Here is a 22796-nt window from a genome sequence, read left to right on the forward strand (position 1 = left end):
CCATGAAATACATCCACATGTACACCTCCAATTGACTCAAATGACGTCAATTAGCCTATCAGAAGCTTCATAATTTTCTGTAATTTTCCAAGCTGTTTAAAGGCATAGTCAACTTAGTGTATTTTAACGTTTGACCCACTGGAATTGTGATACAAGTGAAATAATATGTCTGTAAACAATTGTTGGAAAAATGACTTGTGTCATGCACAAAGTAGATCTTCTAACCGACTTGCCAAAACTATAGTTTGTTAACAAGACATTTGTGGAGTGAAAAAACAAGTTTTAATGACTCCAACCTAACTGTATGTACAGTTGTGGCCAAAATATTTGAGAATTACACAAATATTAATTTTCACAAAGTCTGCTGCCTCAATTTGTATGATGGCAATTTGCATATACTGCCCAAATGGAACCCAGTTACCTTCATAGTACCCAAATGGAACCCAGTTACCTTCATAGTGCCCAAATGGAACCCAGTTACCTTCATAGTGCCCAAATGGAACCCAGTTACCTTCATAGTGCCAAATGGAACCCAAATGGAACCCAGTTACCTTCATAGTGCCCAAATGGAACCCAGTTACCTTCATAGTGCCCAAATGGAACCCAGTTACCTTCATAGTGCCCAAATGGAACCCAGTTACCTTCATAGTGCCCAAATGGAACCCAGTTACCTTCATAGTGCCCAAATGGAACCCAGTTACCTTCATAGTGCCCAAATGGAACCCAGTTACCTTCATAGTGCCCAAATGGAACCCAGTTACCTTCATAGTGCCCAAATGGAACCAGTTACCTTCATAGTGCCCAAATGGAACCAGTTACCCATAGTTACCTTCATAGTGCCCAAATGGTTACCTTCAGTTACCTTCATAGTGCCCAAATGGAACCCAGTTACCTTCATAGTGCCCAAATGGAACCCAGTTACCTTCATAGTGCCCAAATGGAACATAGTGTTACCTTCATAGTGCCCAAATGGAACCCAGTTACCTTCATAGTGCCCAAATGGAACCAGTTACCTTCATAGTGCCCAAATGGAACCCAGTTACCTTCATAGTGCCCAAATGAACCAGTTACCTTCATAGTGCCCAAATGGAACCAGTTACCTTCATAGTGCCCAAATGGAACCCAGTTACCTTCATAGTGCCCAAATGGAACCCAGTTACCTTCATAGTGCCCAAATGGAACCCAGTTACCTTCATAGTGCCCAAATGGAACCCAGTTACCTTCATAGTGCCCAAATGGAACCCAGTTACTTCATAGTGCCCAAATGGAACCAGTTACCTTCATAGTGCCCAAATGGAACCCAGTTACCTTCATAGTGCCCAAATGGGAACCCAGTTACCTTCATAGTGCCCAAATGGAACCAGTTACCTTCATAGTGCCCAAATGGCCCAGTTAAATGGAACCCAGTTACCTTCATAGTGCCCAAATGGAACCCAGTTACCTTCATAGTGCCCAAATGGAACCCAGTTACCTTCATAGTGCCCAAATGGAACCCAGTTACCTTCATAGTGCCCAAATGGAACCCAGTTACCTTCATAGTGCCCAAATGGAACCAGTTACCTTCATAGTGCCCAAATGGAACCAGTTACCTTCATAGTGCCCAAATGGAACCCAGTTACCTTCATAGTGCCCAAATGGAACCCAGTTACCTTCATAGTGCCCAAATGGAACCAGTTACCTTCATAGTGCCCAAATGGAACCCAGTTACCTTCATAGTGCCCAAATGGAACCAGTTACCTTCAAATGGAACCCAGTTATAGTGCCCAAATGGAACCCAGTTACCTTCATAGTGCCCAAATGGAACCCAGTTACCTTCATAGTGCCCAAATGGAACCCAGTTACCTTCATAGTGCCCAAATGGAACCCAGTTACCTTCATAGTGCCCAAATGGAACCCAGGAACCTTCTTCATAGTGCCCAAATGGAACCCAGTTACCTTCATAGTGCCCAAATGGAACCCAGTTACCTTCATAGTGCCCAAATGGAACCCAGTTACCTTCATAGTGCCCAAATGGAACCCAGTTACCTTCATAGTGCCCAAATGGAACCCAGTTACCTTCATAGTGCCCAAATTGAACCAGTTACCTTCATAGTGCCCAAATGGAACCCAGTTACCTTCATAGTGCCCAAATGGAACCCAGTTACCTTCATAGTGCCCAAATGGAACCCAGTTACCAAATCAGTTACCTCCTTTACGGTGCCATCTGGGAAGCAGAACAGAAGCTGCTGCTGCTTGTGGTCACCAGCTTTGTCGTTAACTCATAATATTAACCTTGATTCAGACATACACTAGTAACAGACTGTAGGTTTGAGATATAAATGTTACATGAAAACACAAAAAATGTAACAGAGGAATTTAATGACTTGGGGGACTTTTGTCTTTCAAGCCCATACTTTCCAATACATCTTTAATAGCACAATAATACTTGTTTTTGCATACCAAAAATATATTTACATATTTTGCCATTCCTGTTCTGAGTCCCGGCATGAAGTATGGTCAATGTGAGGTAATTCCTGAACTTTCTTCTGGCATGTTTGAAAACAGAGACATGACAACATGAAAGTAGAAAAGGGACACAGTAACACACTTAACATGTTTTTTGAAGTATTTATCTGGTGTTGGTAGAAACACCAAGAAAGTAGAATGTATATGCTTTCAACCATATACAAAATGTAATGTTAGATAAGCCCTTCCCGCCCAAAAACTAATTCAAACTCTTGATTACACACACACTCTGTATGTACAAAACATGAAGGACACCTGCTCCTTCCATGACAGACTGACCAGCTGAATCCAGGTGAAAACTAGGATCCCTTAATGATGTCACTTAAATCCACTTCCATCAGATAGATGAAGGGGAGGAGCCGGGTTAAAGAAGGATGTCTTGAGACGTGGATTGTGTAAGTGTGCCATTCATAGGGTGTTAAGTAGTTTGTGCCAGGCGCACTGGTTTGTGTCAAGAACTGTAATGCTGCTGGGCTTTTCGTGCTCAACAGTTTTCCTTGTGTATCAAGAATGATCCACCGCTCAAAGAACATCCAGCCAACTTCACACAACTGTGGGAAGCATTAGAGTCAACATGGACCAGCATCCCCTGTGGAAAGCTTTCGACACCTTATAGAGTCCATGCCCCAACGAACTGAGGCAGTTCTGAGGGCAGAAGGGAGCCAAGTCAAGGTGTTCTAATGTTTTGTCCACTCCGTGTATATAAAGAGAAGGGATTGAAGGGAAACACCATTAGATATTTCTCAAGTAGTCCGCGTATGCAGCTTTCCGTTCATAATGGTGTGTTCTGAACAAAACTCTTCCACACAAATCCTTCAGCTCTCTCATTTCCCAAAGTTGCCGAAGTTCGCGAAGGCATCTTGTCTGGGTTGCACCATGGCAGGGTTGCCCATCCCTGACATAACCAGGGTGCCTGGCAGGCCCATAACCATGTTCACTCCCATAATTCCCTGATTGACAGGTACTCCTCCCATTCGCATGGCGCCCATCCCCATGGTACCCGTTGCCATGGTGGGAGGCATGCCTAGGCCCATGGCACTGGCGGGCATCATGGGGTTGGTGGAAAGTCTGATGGGAAAGTCTGATGGAAAGTCTGATGGGTGTGGCCTGGATGTTCAGATTCAGGCCTCCAAACCTCTGAGTCAGGTTGATGGGCGGCTGGACTCCTGAAAGCAGGGGATCTGAAATGACAAATATGGTGATATTACTGTCAGTTAGACCTTCTTGCAAGGACACATAGAAATTGAAGTCAGTTAAGAACAAATTCTTATTTTCAATGACGGCCTCCCAGGGAATAGTGGGTTAACTACAGGTTCAGGGGCAGAACGACAGATTTGTACCTTGTCAGCTCAAGGGTTTGAACTTGCAACCTTCCGGTTACTAGTCCAACGCTCTAACCACTAGGCTACCCTGCCGCCCCAGTTGACGGTCAACACAGAGAAATACGTGATGACAGTGAGTTAATAACAGACCTTGCTGTAACATGTTGTTGAGGCTGGGCTTGCAGGTGGTCATCTGCATACCAGGAGACAGGAAGTCCAGGCTGATGTTGACACTGGGGTCTGACCATGTGGGGGGGAGGCAGGGCTTCTGGAGCTCCATGTGCTGGGGCAATAAGTTCCCTTGCATTGGTCCAAAGTTCTACAACAACCCAAAGAAGAGACAACACAAAAACACAGGCCAGGTTATCACAATCATCTATCTTACAAATCACACTACATGAAAATATGAAAGCCCGTAGATGCTACACTACCATGACCAAAAGTATGTGGACAACTGCTAGTCCAACATCTCATTCCAAAATCATGGGCATTAATATGGAGTTGGTCCCCCCCGTTGCTGCTATAACAGCCTCCACTCTTCTGGGAAGGCTTTCCACTAGACGATGGAACGTTGCTGCTATAACAGCCTCCAGTCTTCTGGGAAGGCTTTCCACTAGACGATGGAACATTGCTGCTATAACAGCCTCCAGTCTTCTGGGAAGGCTTTCCACTAGACGATGGAACGTTGCTGCGGGGACTTGCTTCCATTCAGCCACAAGAGCATTAGTGAGGTCGGCACTGATGTTAAGAGATTAGGCCTGGCTCGCAGTTGGCATTCCAATTCATACCAAAGGTGTTTGATGGGGTTGAGGTCAGGGTACTGTACAGGCCAGTGAAGTTCTTCCACACTAATCTTGAAAAAAAACATTTCTGTATGGACCTTGCTTTGTGCAAGGGGGCATTGTCATGCTGGAACAGGAACAGGAAATTGTCTCCCCCAAACTGTTGCCACAAAGTTGGAAGCACAGAATCGTATGCTGTTGTATGCTTTGGATTTTCCTTCACTGGAACTATGGGGACTAGCCGGAACTAGGAAAAACAGCCCCAGAACATTATTCCTCCTCCACCAAACTTTACAGTTGGAACTATGCATTGGGGTAGGTAGTATTCTTCTGGCATCCGCCAATCCCAGATTTGACCATCGGACTGCCAGAAGCGTGATTGATCACTCCAGAGAATGCGTTTCCACTGCTCCAGAGTCCAATGGCGGCGGGCTTTACACCACCAGTCGACACTTGGCATTGCGCATGTTGATCTTAGGCTTGTGTGCAGCAGCTCGGCCATAAAAACCCATTTCATGAAGCACCCGACGAACAGTTCTTGTGCTGACGTTGCTTCCAGAGGCAGTTTGGAACTCAGTAGTGTTACAACCGAGGACAGGTGGTCCTGTTCTATGACCTTGTGTGGCCTACCAATTCACGGCTGAGCCGTTGTTGCTCCTAGACATTTACACTTAACAATAACAGTACTTACTGGAGGTCGACCGATTATGATATTTCAACGCGGATACCGATACTGGTTATTGGAGGGCAAAAAAGCAGATACCGATTATATCGGACGATTTAAAAAAAAATGTATTCGTAATAATGACAATTACAACAATACTGAAGGAACACTTATTTTAACTTAATATAATACATCAATAAAATCAATTTAGCCTCAAATAAATATTGAAACATGTTAAATTTGGTTTAAATAATGCAAAAACAAAGTGTTGGAGAAGAAAGTAAAAGTGCAATATGTGTCATGTAAGAAAGCTAACGTTTAAGTTCCTTGTTCAGAACATGAGAACATATGAAAGCTGGTGGTTCCTTTTAACATGAGTCTTCAATATTTCCAGGTAAGAAGATTTAGGTTGTAGTTATTATAGGAATTATAGGACTATTTCTCTCTATACCATTTGTATTTCATATACCTTTGACCATTGGATGTTCTTATAGGCACTTTAGTATTGCCAGTGTAACAGTATAGCTTCCGTCTCTCTCCTCGCTCCTACCTGGGCTCGAACCAGGAACACAATGACAATAGCCACCCTCGAAGCAGCGTTACCCATGCAGAGCAAGGGGAACAACTACTCCAAGTCTCAGAGCGAGTGACGTTTGAAACGCTATTTAGCGCACCCTGCTAACTAGCTAGCCATCACATCGTTACACCACTATCATCACTATCATCTATCGAAAACAAGACGTTTATTCTTTCAGTGAAATATGGAACCGTTCCGTATTTTATCTAACGGTGGAATCCATCAGTCTAAATATTCTTGTTACATTGCACAACCTTCAATGATATGTCATAATTACGTAAAATTCTGGCTAATTAGTTCGCAATGAGCCAGGCGGCCCAAACTGTTGCATATACCCTGACCCTGCGTGCAATGAACGCAAGAGAAGTGACACAATTTCACCTGGTTAATATTGCTTGCTCACCTGGATTTATTTTAGCTAAATATGCAGGTTTAAAAATATATACTTCTGTGTATTGATTTTAAGAAAGGCATTGATGTTTATGATTAGGTACACGTTGGAGCAACGACAGTCCTTTTTCGCGAATGCGCACCGCATCGATTATATGCAACATAGGACACGCTAGATAAACTAGTAATATCATAAACCATATGTAGTTATAACTAGTGACTATGATTGATTGATTTTTATAAGATAAGTTTAATGCTAGCTAGCAACTAACATTGGCTTCTTACTGCATTCACGTAACAGGCGGGCTCCTCGTGAGGCAGGTGGTTAGAGCGTTGGACTAGTTAACCGTAAGGTTGCAAGATTCATGAGCTGACAAGGTACAAATCTGTTGTTCTGCCCCTGAACAAGGCAGTTAACCCACTGTTCCTAGGCCGTCTTTGAAAATAAGAATGTGTTCTTAACTGACTTGCCTAGTTAAATAAAGGTTAAATAAAAGGTGTAAAAAATATATATATATATATACAGTGCCTTTTAAATATCGGCTTGAAATCGGCATCCAAAATGACGATTTGCTATCAAAAAAAGATTGAAATCGTCCCTAATTAATCGTCCATTCACAATTAATCGGTCGACATTTATTGGATATTTCAAACAGTTTAACAAATCAAAAACTCTAGCAGGACAGACATTTGGCGAAAATTAGGCAACTTCAGGCTTTACTTTCAGTGCAGCAAACTCTCTCCAGAAGTTCAGTGAAAATCACTGAGCTCTTCTAAAGTAATGGCCATTCAATCCACTGCTAATGTTAATATGTGGAGATTGCATGGCTGTGTGCTCAGAGGTCCGTTAATACACATCATGAAGAACAAGGAACACACCAGGCAGGTGGCTGAAATAGCAGAATCCACTTTGGATCAAAAAGATTTCCCAAGCTTTAAACAAAAGAGCATCCTTTATATTGAAATGGAAGGAGTATCAGACCACTGCAAATCTACCAAGACCTCCATCTCTAAACAATGGTTCATACAAGGAGAAGACTGATCAGGAGATGAGTCCAAGAGCCACATGTACCTGGATGATCTGGAGATGGGCAGGTTGGACTCTGTCCATGGACAACAATTAGTCGTACATTGCACAAATCTGGCCATTTTGGAAGAGTGGCGAAAGCCATTTCTTAAAGAAAAAGTGTTGTTTAAAGATTGGAGCCACCTGGGGACACACCAAAGTCATGTGGAAGAAGGTGCTCTGGTCAGGGGGCCAAATGGAACTTTTTGGCAACAATGCAAAACGTTATGTTTGGCTTAAAAGCAACCCAACTCATCACCCTCCCACCATGACCCACTGTCAAACATGGTGGTGGAAGATTTCATTATCCACAGTGTTCAGCAGGGACAAACGTTGGAGAGAAATGAACAAGATGATTGAGCCATGTCAGGACCATTCTGGAAGAAACCTGATGGAGTCTGCAACAGACCTGAGACAGTGGGACGGAGATTTGTCTTCCAACAAGACAATGATCCAAAACATAAAGCAAAATCTACAATGGAATGGTTCAAAAATAAACATCATCCAGGTGTTAGAATGGCCAGTCAAAGTCCAGACCTGGGAATCCAATCAAGAATCTGTGGAAAGAACTGAAAACTGCTGTTCACAAATGCTCTCAGGACCACAGGCTCGAGCTGCAAGGAGGAATGAGAAAAATGTCACGATGGACCACAGGCTACTGCACGGGACCACAGGCTAATTGCAGCAAAAGGTGACCACAAAGTATTAACTGCACGGGACCACATAATTTTGCACGGGATCACAGTTTTGATTTGTTAAAAAAGTTTGGATCCAAAGGCTACTTCACGATTGGACCACTTGTTGCTGACTGCACGGGACCACATGCTACTGCACTGGACCAAATGTGGCAAAAGGACGTAAACAGGCTACTTTGCACGGACCATTTTTTTAAATATCGGGAAAACAGGCATCCAACGGGACACATTGCTATAAAAACTTGAAATCGTCCTAATTAATCGTCCATTCCCATTAATCGGTCGACCACTAGTACTTACAGTTGACCGGGATAGCTCTAGCCGGACAGACATTTGGCGACTGAAAGGTGGCACCGTCACGTTGAAAATCACTGAGCTCTTCAGTAAGGCCATTCTACTGCTAATGTTAATATGTGGAATTTGCATGGCTGTGTGCCACAGTTTTATACACCTGTCAGCAACGGGTGTGGCTGAAATAGCAGAATCCACTGTGGATCCACATACACTATATATATACAAAAGTACATCCTTTATATTCACAACGTAGACCTCTTCCATAATAATGAGGCACTTCCATCTATAACAATGGTTCATGTAGTGAGGGGAGTCCTGTGAGCCACCTGTACCTGTGATCTGGATATGGGCAGGTTGGTGTTGGCGACACCCACACTCTGGGTACCACACATGGAGAAGGTCATGCTTTGGGAGGCGGTGAGGGAGGTGTGATTGGAGCCAATCAGGTCAAATAAGTCAGCTGAGGGTGGGGTGGGGACCCAGGGACTGGAGAACGCATTCCAATCCCCAAACTCACCTTCCCACTGGACCCTGACCCTAAGGAGTGAAGAGTGAAGATTTCATTATCCACAGTGTTCAGCATTTGCAAAACGTTGGAGAGAAATGAACAAGGCATGAGGCATGTCCTGTTCTTCTGGGACCAGGCAACAGGTGAACAGTGGAGGTAACAGAGATCGCCCCAAGGGAGTACCAGCACACACAGCCCAGTGGGATCACTCATCACTCAGGACCACAGGCTACTGCATGGGACCACAGGGTACTGCAGAGCAGAGGGTGGAGGCTGGGGGACATGAGCTGTGTGAAACGAGAGCCGACGTGTGTCTCAGCATGTAGGGCTCCATCTGGTCTCATCCCAGACACATCAATATTACACCACCTTCACTTCCACAGGACATCATGTAGGCTGCAACCACAAACCCCTGGGCAGGAGATGTCACGGAGAGGGACAGGATGGGGGACCGGAGGGGGACACAGGAGACGGGGGGACTCCCCTAAACACCTCTGTGGCATGGCTGTTCACCTCTTCAGTTTTCGCCTCACAAGCTGCTACCAGGTTTATGAAAAGGTTTTCTGCTGGAGTTATCGGGAAGTGGCCTGCCTCAGATTGAAGCTGTAATACAGACAGCAGAGTGTGTTCAGATGATGGAGAGGGATAGTGTTCAGACGATGGAGAGGGATAGTGTTCAGACGATGGAGAGGGATAGTGTTCAGACGATGGAGAGGGATAGTGTTCAGACTATGGAGAGGGATAGTGTTCAGATGATGGAGAGGGATAGTGTTCAGATGATGGAGAGGGATAGTGTTCAGATGATGGAGAGGGATAGTGTTCAGATGATGGAGAGGGATAGTGTTCAGATGATGGAGAGGGATAGTGTTCAGATGATGGAGAGGGATAGTGTTCAGATGATGGAGGGATAGTGTTCAGATGATGGAGAGGGATAGTGTTCAGATGATGGAGAGGGATAGTGTTCAGATGATGGAGAGGGATAGTGTTCAGATGATGGAGAGGGATAGTGTTCAGATGATGGAGAGGGATAGTGTTCAGATGATGGAGGGATAGTGTTCAGATGATGGAGAGGGATAGTGTTCAGATGATGGAGAGGGATAGTGTTCAGATGATTTAGAGGGATAGTGTTCAGATGATGGAGAGGGATAGTGTTCAGACGATGGAGAGGGATAGTGTTCAGATGATGGAGAGGGATAGTGTTCAGACGATGGAGAGGGATAGTGTTCAGATGATGGAGAGGGATAGTGTTCAGATGATGGAGAGGGATAGTGTTCAGACGATGGAGAGGGATAGTGTTCAGATGATGGAGAGGGATAGTGTTCAGATGATGGGAGGGATAGTGTTCAGATGATGGAGAGGGATAGTGTTCAGATGATGGAGGGATAGTGTTCAGATGATGGAGAGGGATAGTGTTCAGACGATGGAGGGATAGTGTTCAGATGATGGAGAGGGATAGTGTTCAGATGATGGAGGGATATGGAGAGGGATAGTGTTCAGATGATGGAGAGGGATAGTGTTCAGATGGATGGAGGGATAGTGTTCAGAGGGATGTGAGATGATGGAGGGATAGTGTTCAGATGATGGAGGGATAGTGTTCAGACGATGGAGAGGGATAGTGTTCAGATGATGGAGGGATAGTGTTCAGATGATGGAGGGATAGTGTTCAGATGATGGAGGGATAGTGTTCAGATGATGGAGAGGGATAGTGTTCAGATGATGGAGGGATAGTGTTCAGACTATGGAGAGGGATAGTGTTCAGATGATGGAGAGGGATAGTGTTCAGATGATGGAGGGATAGTGTTCAGACTATGGAGAGGGATAGTGTTCAGACTATGGAGAGGGATAGTGTTCAGATGATGGAGAGGGATAGTGTTCAGATGATGGAGAGGGATAGTGTTCAGATGATGGAGAGGGATAGTGTTCAGATGATGGAGAGGGATAGTGTTCAGATGATGGAGAGGGATAGTGTTCAGATGATGGAGAGGGATAGTGTTCAGATGATGGAGGGATAGTGTTCAGATGATGGAGAGGGATAGTGTTCAGATGATGGAGAGGGATAGTGTTCAGATGATGGAGAGGGATAGTGTTCAGACAATGGAGGGATAGTGTTCAGACGATGGAGAGGGGAAGCACTGAGACGTACCGGCTGATGAATGGAGACTGGCTGAGGCAGCTGGGGAGGAGAAGTCAGCAAAATCACAGATGAGGTCTGAACTTCCACCTGGATGGTGCGCGTGCACACACACACACACACACACACACACACACACACACACACACACACACACACACACACACACACACACACACACACACACACACACACACACACACACACACACAGAGAGAGATTGAGAACAGTATCAGTGGAGGAGATGAGGATGTCGCCTCCCCTCCCTCTCTCCCAGTATATAGCTGAGCGTGAGAGACAAGCCCGAGCTCTTTTGGATGGAGAAGGCAACGTCACGAGGGACCGCAGCAGCTCTCTGTGTGTGTGAACATGCAGCATTCACTCCCCAGCAAACACTGGCTCAGTCTCAGACAGCTGGCCATGCCATGCTCTTCCTCCCTCTCATCTACTCCCCTTCTGTACTCTTCTTCCCTCCCCTCCCGTTTTCTCCCTACGCTGCCTGGAACACTGGTCTGACATCTTAGGCTGCATCTCCTCTCCTCTCCTCTCCTCTCCTCTCATCCTCTCCTCTCCTCTCCTCTCCTCTCCCTACGCTGCCTGGAACACTGGTCTGACATCTTGGGCTGCCTGCTCCCTCCCCTCTTGTCTGTGGTGATTCTGGAGGAGCTACATCTCTATGGCTTTAAGCCACCTCACTTTAAAGTGCTATCACTTTATATATAGCGACCTCTTCTCAATGTGTCTAGCACTGTGGCTGACTGGCTCATTAGATGAGTGAGTGATAGGTCTCACCTGCTGGTGCAGTCTGACTGGACTCAGCGTCCACCATAAGAAGGTCTGCAAGGCCACTGCTTGAGGACTGGCTAGCAGACGTCTGAAGAGGGCACAGAGAATGAGATAAGGACACACACACACACACAAGCTGTTCACTTTTAATTTGAGTTGGAATAAAAATGGTGCTACACTTCCTAAAGCTGCCACAAGAGAGCAGCATTAGTCTAGAAACAGTTTGAATGAGGCAGCCCAGGAGCTCCTCCTGTTCTCTGGTCCTGCTGCCATCCATTTCTATCATGTCATTAGACAGTCAGAAGAGATGAAACACAGCTTTCTTCTGTCCCACGGGAGATAACCATCTTGTGTTTCAGTCTCTAGAAAAACTCAAAGATTAAAATAGATTCCGCAGACAACTCAACAGTGTCTCTATAGGCTTCAAAAGAAGGTTCTGTTGAGTCTCCACAGCCTATTGGCCTACATTGACATGCAGGACCACTAGGTCAGAGTGAGATACAGGGAGGTCAGGGGTCAGAGTGAGATACAGGGAGGCCAGAATGAGATACAGGGAGGCCAGAGTGAGACACAGGGAGGTCAGAGTTTGTCACAGGGAGGTCAGAGGTCAGAGTGAGACACAGGAAGGTCAGGGGTCAGAGTGAGACACAGGGAGGTTAGAGTGAGACACAGGGAGGTCAGAGGTCAGAGTGAGACACAGGGAGGTCAGAGTGAGACACAGGGAGGTCAGAGTGAGACACCGGGAGGTCAGAGTGAGACACAGGGAGGTCAGAGTGAGACACAGGGAGGTCAGAGTGAGACACAGGGAGGTCAGAGGTACCTTTCTGTCGTCTGCGTCCAGCCTGCCCCTGTCCCCTGTGTAGTGAGCAGCGGCCCCTAGGTCCACGGTCTTGGAGCGGATGCTGCCACGTTTGCGTGTGGTGGTGGTCTCCGTTGCATGGCTGATCTGGATGCTCGTGGTCGTAACAGTCTCCTCCTCGTCTCTGAACTCCGACAGCTTACCTGACCCCGACACTGGCCGGCCGTTCTGCGATACCCTGTCCTCCTCGTTGTCACTGGGGGGAGAAAGGGAACAACAACACACACATGAAAGAAATGCACTATCATTAAATAGATTTATTGCCTTAAGCCAGCGTTTCCCAAACTCGGTCCCGGGGACCCCAGGGGGTCCACGTTTAGTTTTTTTGTGCGAGCACTACTCAGCTGATTCAGACAATCAAAGCCTGATGAGTTGATCATTTGAATCAGCTGTGTAGTTTTTGGGGCAAAAACCAAAATGTGCACCCCCTGGGGTCTCAGGGACCGTGTTTGGGAAATGTTCAGCATTACATCTCCATTTTCGTTTTTGGCCTTTTGCACTTAAACACACTCAGGAATACCTGATTCTGTCGGGCGAGTCATCCCTCTCATTCTTGCGGAACTTGTTGATAGTGTCGTCGATGGTGCTGCCGATCTTGTCGCTGATTTCTCCCAGCTTCTCACTGAAGGAGAAGGCTCCTTTGCTCTTGTCCCAGTCCTCATCCCACTTCCCCTTGGGCTCGGTGTCAAACATTTCCCCCGCTGAGGGGGAGGAGAGGGGCAGAGAGGGGGGGAAACAGGTTTACAGGTTTATGCTAAAAAATCAAGTGTGGTTTGGTACCATTAACATGTTTTGTAGCTACGCTGAGTGAGCCTCACTTCACTAACATAATGAGAGACGTTGTGGGAATGCACTGCTTCTATCTGGAATGCCAATTAAGATGTGCAACAGATAATTGGTTATTCTGCATTGAAAATGGATGGGCCCATTGACAACACAAGCACTGCACAGCTACAGTGTGTCTGCTGAAACAGAGCGAGAACATCTCTATGTGTGTTATTTTGATCCAGTGCGACAAAAATAATCCCCCCTGCCACATCATTAATTGACAAATGGGAACTCTGGTTTGACTAATGAAGTGGGAAATCACAGCAGCAAATCAAAGATATCAGGAATCAAAGGGAGAAGTCAATGGCGCATGAAAACAAAGCCTTTCAATCAGTTGTTTCTCCAACCGAATCCTAATGATATGCCAAGGGACTCGCCCAACGATTAGATATCAGAATAGCAGATCAGAAAGCAGCGAATCAAAAACAGATATGGGGAAGATATGTTCTGTTACATAGTGAGGGTGTTGAGATTTTTCTCGTACAAACATGATCAGAATTCTCACTGATGAAGATGTGAGAAGACATGATTTGCCCTGGATTGAAAATCGCTCTAATCAAAAGATCAGTGATGAGGAGGAAGAGGCCTGTGGGGAATAGAGGAAGGCATAGAGGAGCGATATTCTGGAAGCCTTCTGAGACTGCAGACGGAGACCTGCAACAAGACTCACAGAGACAGGGACTAGAGGTAAATGACAGGGACTAGAGGTACATTACAATAACAGGGACTAGAGGTAAATGACAGGGACTAGAGGTAAATGTCAGTGACAGGGACTAGAGGTAAATGACAGATTTGTGAACACATAGAAATGAGAGACCATACCACATTCTCAACAGAGCATCACATATAATCTGCTCTCCCTCCCGTGTGGTGACACTTACAGCTGGTCTTGTTGAATCCTCCTCCTCCAGTGCTGTCTGAGGACACGCCGATATACTTGTCCTTGTTTTTCTTGGCTTTCTTCCTCTCCCCCCGGAGCCGGTCGTCATCCTGAACAAACTCCACCATCTCCTTCACCTTCTGACGCACATTGACGCCCTGGTCCTTCCCATTCTCATCTGGCGATGGAACACAACACGATTGGACACTTTAATACACTGGCATTTACCAACTTAAAAAAGTGTGGAAATCATTTCACTTTTGGCTTCCCACATTACACCATGGTGGGGGTCATTTGAATTGAAAACTGACAATAGAATCAGCACCATCCATAAACCTGACCTCTCATTGGCCATGGTGACAGGGTTAAGCAGTTAAAGGGGAAGTCAACACTGAAGCAAATAAAGAGACGTTTGTTTTGGCTGAGAGAGAGAGAATGAGAACGAGAACGAGAAAGAGCGAGAAAAAGAACAGAACAGTGCAGTGCAGTTCCAGGCTAAAGCAGCTTTGGATGGGGGTCTGGTAGAGCTTTGGATGGGGGTCTGGTAGAGCTTTGGATGGGGGTCTGGTAGAGCTTTGGATGGGGGTCTGGTAGAGCTTTGGATGGGGGTCTGGTAGAGCTTTGGATGGGGGTCTGGTAGAGCTTTGGATGGGGTCTGGTAGAGCTTTGGATGGGGGTCTGGTAGAGCTTTGGATGGGTCTGGTAGAGCTTTGGATGGTAGAGCTTTGGATGGGGGTCTGGTAGAGCTTTGGATGGGGGTCTGGTAGAGCTTTGGATGAGGGTCTGGTAGAGCTTTGGATGAGGGTCTGGTAGAGCTTTGGATGAGGGTCTGGTAGAGCTTGGGATGAGGGTCTGGTAGAGCTTGGGACCAGGCCTTTATGGACCTTCTTCAGGAGGAGGAACGAAGGCACCATTGTTTCACTGCCACAACAGGCCTGTCCTGGAGACAGTATTTGTCTCAGTGGGGACTTTATGTAACAGAGCCGAGTGAGTGCTCATGCCATGCACCAAATGCTATTTCTTGAGAGCGAAGCATGAAAAAAGATTAACATAGCTCTACAGTCAATATGTTCGCCCCTCACTCAAATACTTAAGGATTACTCCTTTTTTTTCAATTTTCGCCTAAAATTACATACCCAAATCTCACTGCCTGTAGCTCAGGCCCTGAAGCAATGATATGCATATTCTTGGTACCATTTGAAAGGAAACACTTTGAAGTTTATGGAAATGTGAAAGGAATGTAGGAGAATATAACACAATAGATCTGGTAGAAGTTAATACAAAGAAAAAAACAACCGTTATTTTGTGTTTTTTTTTTACCATCATCTTTGAAATGCAAGCGAACGTCCATAATGTATTATTCCAGCTCAGGTACGATTTTTAATTTGGCCACTAGATGGCATCAGTGTATGTGCAACGTTTTAGACTGATCCAATGAACCATTGCATTTTTGTTAAAAATGTTGTATCAAGACTGCCCAAATGTGCCCTTTGTTTATTAATAACTTTTCATGTTCAAAATTTTGCACTCTCCTCAAACAATAGCATGGTATTCTTTCACTGTAATAGCTACTGTGCAGTGAGATCAACAAGAATTTAAGCTTTCTGCCAATATCAGATATGTCTATGTCCTGGACAATGTTCTTGTTACTTACAACCTCATGCTAATCGCATTAGCCTACATTAGCTCCATTGTCCCGTGGAAGGGACACCGATCCCGAAGTTAAATGCCATTATCCTAAATGAATTGGCATGTAACACTTGAAATGGTATTGGATTACGAATAATATAAAACACAATACTTGAAACACAGAGGCAGAGCTGTGATTTTCTCAAATCCAGAGTGACTTACAGTAGTGAGTGGATACATTTTTTTCAATCAAACCCACAACCCTGACATTGCAAGCACCACTGATATACAAACTGTACTTCTAAAGAGAGAGAATCCACATTTCTGTCTACCTATCCTAAAGGGACAGTTCAATCAATCACATTTATTTATAAAGCTCTTTTTTACATCAGCCAATGTCACAAAGTGCTGTACAGAAACCCAGCCTAAAACACCAAACAGCAAGCAATGCAGATGTATAAGCACGGTGGCTAGGAAAAACTCCCTAGAAAGGCCAAAACCTAGGAAGAAACCTAGAGAGAAACCAGGCTCTGAGGAGTGGCCAGTCCTCTTCTGCCTGTGCCGGGTGGAGATTATAACAGAACATGGCCAAGATGTTCAAATGTTCATAGATGACCAGCAGGGTCAGAAAATAATAATCACAGTGGTTGTAGAGGGTGAAACAGGTCAGCACCTCAGGAGTAAATGTCAGTTGGCTTTTCATAGCTGGTCATTCATAGTTAGAAACAGCAGGTGCAGTAGAGAGAGAGTCCAAAACAGCAGGTCTGGGACAAGGTAGCACATCCGGTGAACAGGTCAGTGTTCCATAGTTGCAGGCAGAACAGTTGATACTGGAGCAGCAGCTTGACCAGGTGGACTGGGGATAGCAAGGAGTCATCAGGCAGGTAGTCCTAAGACATAGTCCTAGGGCTCAGGTCCTCCCGAGAGAATAGAGCAAGAGAGAGGGAGAATTAGAGGGAGCACACTTAAATTCATACGGGACACCGGATAAGACAGGAGAAATACTCAAATCAAATCAAATTTTATTTGTCACATACACATGGTTAGCAGATGTTAATGCGAGTGTAGCGAAATGCTTGTGCTTCTAGTTCCGACAATGCAGTAATAACCAACAAGTAATCTAACTAACAATTCCTAAACTACTGTCTTATACACAGTGTAAGGGGATAAAGAATATGTACATAAGGATATATGAATGAGTGATGGTACAGAGCAGCATAGGCAAGATACAGTAGATGGTATCGAGTACAGTATATACATATGAGATGAGTATGTAAACAAAGTGGCATGGTTAAAGTGGCTAGTGATACATGTATTACATAAGGATGCAGTTGATGATATAGAGTACAGTATATACGTATGCATATGAGATGAATAATGTAGGGTAAGTAACATTATATAAGGTAGCATCATTTAAAGTGGCTAGTGATATATTTACATCATTTCCCATCAATTCCCATTATTAAAGTGGCTGGAGTTGAGTCAGTGTCAGTGTGTTGGCAGCAGCCACTCAATGTTAGTGGTGGCTGTTTAACAGTCTGATGGCCTTGAGATAGAAGCTGTTTTTCAGTCTCTCGGCCCCTGCTTTGATGCACCTGTACTGACCTCACCTTCTGGATGATAGCGGGGTGAACAGGCAGTGGCTCGGGTGGTTGATGTCCTTGATGATCTTTATGGCCTTCCTGTAACATCGGGTGGTGTAGGTGTCCTGGAGGGCAGGTAGTTTGCCCCGGGTGATGCGTTGTGCAGACCTCACTATCCTCTGGAGAGCCTTAAGGTTGTGGGCGGAGCAATTGCCGTACCAATCGGTGATACAGCCCGACAGGATGCTCTCGATTGTGCATCTGTAGAAGTTTGTGAGTGCTTTTGGTGACAAGCCGAATTCCTTCAGCCTACTGAGGTTGAAGAGGCGCTGCTGCGCCTTCTTCACAACGCTGTCTGTGCGGGTGGACCAATTCAGTTTGTCCGTGATGTGTACGCTGAGGAACTTAACTTACTACCCTCTCCACTACTGTCCCATCAATGTAGATAGGGGGCTGCTCCCTTTGCTGTTTCCTGAAGTCCACGATAATCTCCTTTGTTTTGTTGACGTTGAGTGTGAGGTTATTTTCCTGACTCCACACTCCGAGGGCCCTCACCTCCTCCCTGTAGGCCGTCTCATATGCCAATTCTCGCTTTGTTGATTCGAAGTGACTGTGGATTGTCGACTTTCTCTAGTTTCCAAAAACATTTGGAAATTGTTTCGCACGGTCGTTAGTTGTTATATTTGTTGGCAAATGAGATTGATTTCTGTTCATTGTACTGCCTGTCAGATGCAGAGCCTTGGTCTGACGCCATTCAAATGTAATGTACCACCTTTACGAGTGCAGTTTCAGTGCTATGATGGGGTCTAAAACCAGACTGAAGCGTTTCGTATACATTGTTTGTCTTCAGGAAGGCAATGAGTTGCTGCGCAAAAGCTTTTTCAATTTTTTTTAAGAGGAATGGAAGATTCGATTTAGACCGATAGTTTTTTATATTTTCTGGGTCAAGGTTTGGCTTTTTCAAGAGGCTTTATTACTGCCACTTAATGAGTTTGGTACACATCGGGTGGATAGGGAACTGTTTATTATGTTCAACATAGGAGGGCCAAGCACAGGAAGCAGCTCTTTCAGTAGTTTAGTTGGAATAGGGTCCAGTATACAGCTTGAAGGTTTAGAGGCCAAGACTATGTTCATCATTGTGTCAAGAGATATAGTATTAAGAAACCTTGAGTGTCTCCCTTGATCCTCGGTCCTGGCAGTGTTGTACAGACTCAGAACAACTGAGCTTTGGAGAAATACGCAGATTTAAAAAGGAGTCCTTAATTTGCTTTCTAAAGATCATGATCTTTTCGTCAAAGAAGTTCATGAATTTATCACTGCTGAAGTTAAAACCATCCTCTCCTGGGGAATGCTGTTTTTTAGTATTTTTGGGGGGATTGTTCTTATTATCCTAAATTAAGTATAAAAAAATAGAATGATGGAGCAGCAGTGAGTGATATTGTTCTTATTATCCTAAATTAAGTATAAAAAAATAGAATGATGGAGCAGCAGTGAGGGCTCTTCGATACGGCACAGTACGGTCTTTCCAAGCTAGTCTGAAGACTTCCAGTTTGGTGGAGCAGCAGTGAGGGCTCTTCGATACGGCACGGTACTGTCTTTCCAAGCTAGTCGGAAGACTTCCAGTATGGTGTAGTGCCACTTCTGTTCCGGTTCTCTGCATGCTTGCTTCAGGGCTCTGGTATTTTCTGCATGCTTGCTTCAGGGCTCTGGTATTTTCTGTATACCAGGGAGCTAGTTTCTTATGACAAATGTTGTTTTGCTTTTAGGGGAGCGACTGCATCTAGGCTATTACGCAAGGTTCAATTTAGTTCCTCAGTTAGGTGGTTAACTGATTTTTGTACTCTGATATTGTTGGGTAGGTGGAGGGAGTCTGGAAGGGCATCTAGGAATCTTTGGGTTGTCTGAGAATGTATAGCACAGTTATCTGTCCCTTTAATGTAGCTAAACTTTATCTGACCTTTATCAGAGATTAGTGTGTGTCTCTAGACAGGCTTGTCTGGCCTGTAGATCAGCCTACACCCTTAACTGACATTACTAGGTAACCGGTCTGACCAAATGATGCACTTTCAGTCATTCAGTCACTCACTGGAACTCTGTACATAACAAGAGGATTCTCTGAGGGTCAGTGACTTGGAGTTGTAAAGCAAACTGCGGTATGTAGATCAGCTCTGACATTCACAACATGTAGAACTTTCAACTGCAACACTAACTGGAACCAAAACGGTTGAAGCAACATGCGCCTCCAAAACAACACTTCCCTGAGCATTTTAAAAGTGATGGTGATTCGATCTCATTCCTCAACTTTTTCAAAGCGACCAAAAATAAGAGAGGAACCAAGTCGTCCATGTTTGGAACATACAGTGGGGCAAAAACGTATTTAGTCAGCCACCAATTGTGCAAGTTCTCCCACTTAAAAAGATGAGAGAGGCCTGTAATTGTCATCATAGGTACACTTCAACTATGACAGACAAAATGAGGGGGAAAAAAATCCAGAAAATCACATTGTAGGATTTTTAATAAATTTATTTGCAAATTATGGTGGAAAATAAGTATTTGGTCACTTACAAACAAGCAATATTTCTGGCTCTCACAGACCTCTAACTTCTTCTTTAAGAGGCTCCTCTGTCCTCCACTCGTTACCTGTATTAATGGCACCTGTTTGAACTTGTTATCAGTATCAAAGACACCTGTCCACAACCTCAAACAGTCACACTCCAAACTCCACTATGGCCAAGACCAAATAGCTGTCAAAGGACACCAGAAACAAAATTGTAGACCTGCACCAGGCTGGGAAGACTGAATCTGCAATAGGTAAGCAGCTTGGTTTGAAGAAATTAAATGTGGGAGCAATTATTAGGAAATGAACGACATACAAGACCACTGATAATCTCCCTCGATCTGGGGCTCCACGCAAGTTCTCACACCATGGGGTCAAAATGATCACAAGAACGGTGAGCAAAAATCCCAGAACCACACGGGGGGACCTAGTGAATGACTCGCAGAGAGCTGGGACCAAAGTAACAAAGCCTATCATCAATAACACACTACGCCGCCAGGGACTCAAATCCTGCAGTGCTAGACGTGTCCCCCTGCTTAAGCCAGTACATGTCCAGGCCCGTCTGAAGTTTGCTAGAGAGCATTTGGATGATCCAGAAGAAGATCGGGAGAATGTCATATGGTCAGATGAAAACAAAATATAACTTTTTGGTAAAAACTCAACTCGTCGTGTTTGGAGGACAAAGAATGCTGAGTTGCATTCAAAGAACACCATACCTACTGTGAAGCATGGGGGTGGAAACATCATGCTTTGGGGCTGTTTTTCTGCAAAGGGAACAGGACGACTGATCCGTGTAAAGGAAAGAATGAATGGGGCCATGTATCGTGAGATTTTGAGCGAAAACCTCCTTCCATCAGCAAGGGCATTGAAGATAAAACGTGGCTGGGTCTTTCAGCATGACAATGATCCCAAACACACCGCCCGGGCAACGAAGGAGTGGCTTCATAAGAAGCATTTCAAGGTCCTGGAGTGGCCTAGCCAGTCTCCAGATCTCAACCCCATAGAAAATCTTTGGAGGGAGTTGAAAGTCCGTGTTGCCCAGCAACAGCCCCAAAACATCACTGCTCTCGAGGAGATCTGCATGGAGGAATGGGCCAAAATACCAGCAACAGTGTGTGAAAACCTTGTGAAGACTTACAGAAAACGTTTGACCTCTGTCATTGCCAACAAAGGGTATGTAACAAAGTATTGCGATAAACTTTTGTTATTGACCAAATACTTATTTTCAACCATAATTTGCAATAAAATTCATAAAAAATCCTACAATGTGATTTTCTGGATTTTTTACCCCTCATTTTGTCTGTCATAGTTGAAGTGTACCTATGATGACAATTACAGGCCTCTCTCATCTTTTTAAGTGGGAGAACTTGCACAATTGTGGCTGACTAAATACTTTTTTGCCCCACTGTACATTTTCAGAGTTTCTCACATTTATGTGATGCTATTAGGCTCCAAAGCATGTGTTGTTGTACCACTGAAATCAGATGCAGGCTCAGCCTAGCCACACAAAACGTGTACAAAAACCATCCAAGGTTTTCAACTCTGTCATAGCAAATCACAAATGCATACAGTTGATATCCAAGGAGCCACTCAAGTTGATCATTTACATACTTTTCATTTGTGCACATTACATATGTACATATATACCAGGTTGAAAACCAGAACATGACTTGCATCTGACTGACTCTTCAGTACTCCAGCTGTGGCCATGGAAACTTCCTCACTAATGAATACTCCTGGGTGTTCCATCTGAAACCAAGAGCCTCATCTCTGAGGACATCCTGATTGGTGTAGAAGAGAGGCGTGGGGAGGGTTATGGAATGAATCAATAGACAGGCTTAGGGTTCACACTGCTCTGGGTCTTTCAGTGCTGCTGTGTAGCACCAGCCCCAAATGATTGCTTACCAACAAAATGGTAGTTTTCTAAGGAGCGAAGGTCGTAGATGTGTTCCCTCGCGCTGGTGACAACTCGCTCCGATCCGTTCCTGATGAGATATGCCAATAGTAGTAAGGCCTGGAGGAGAGGAGCATCTGTTAAGAGGCAACATGGCACTAGGCTTCCTCACCACAGACAACATGGCACTAGGCTTCCACTCCACAGGCAACATGGCACTAGGCTTCCTCACCACAGCAACATGATCGTATGAATGAAACATAAGCAGTGGAACAGAGACTCGGCACCTTGTAAACTATTCTCCAGTTCTTCTTATTGTCCCTCAACATTCTGGTCCACAGCATGTTCATGACCTCAGGGAACTGCTCGTACATGAACGTGGATCTGAGAGGAACATCATAAATATGGATGGGATTAGAGAGTACTGGTATAAAGCCACAACTACTAAGCTAGTAAATGTGATAGGACTGAGCGTTGTGCTGTGGTTGTCCCTTACTTGGCGATCTCTCCCATGAGCTGTCCAGAGGGACCCCAGGGGTCATCGTTAGTGACCTCTCGCACCTTGGACTCGATTTCAGAGTAGTTCATCACCACGTTAGTGCTGCAAGAAAACAGGAAACACACGACACAATAATCATATTAATAAAACACACTGAATGACACTGGAACACACTGAATGACACTGGTGGGTAACCAATGTGAACTATGACCTCTATCACAGATGGATATTATGCATGAGGCATGGCTTCCTGGTATTATACAGTGTGTTTTGAATATTAGAGTGGTGGTGTTAGGATAGGTAGTGGTCTTAACAGACCTCTGATTTAGCCTAGATGTCCAGCAAGG

General features: G+C 44.9%; 1 pseudogene; it reads right to left on the bottom strand.

Moving 5' to 3' along the window:
* Nucleotides 1-3230: 3230 nt before the first annotated feature.
* On the bottom strand, nt 3231-22545 carry LOC135550997 (clathrin interactor 1-like; annotated as a pseudogene).
* Nucleotides 22546-22796: the final 251 nt, after the last annotated feature.

Source organism: Oncorhynchus masou, chromosome 12 (genome assembly GCF_036934945.1).
Source record: "Oncorhynchus masou masou isolate Uvic2021 chromosome 12, UVic_Omas_1.1, whole genome shotgun sequence".
Taxonomy (NCBI): Eukaryota; Metazoa; Chordata; class Actinopteri; order Salmoniformes; family Salmonidae; genus Oncorhynchus; species Oncorhynchus masou.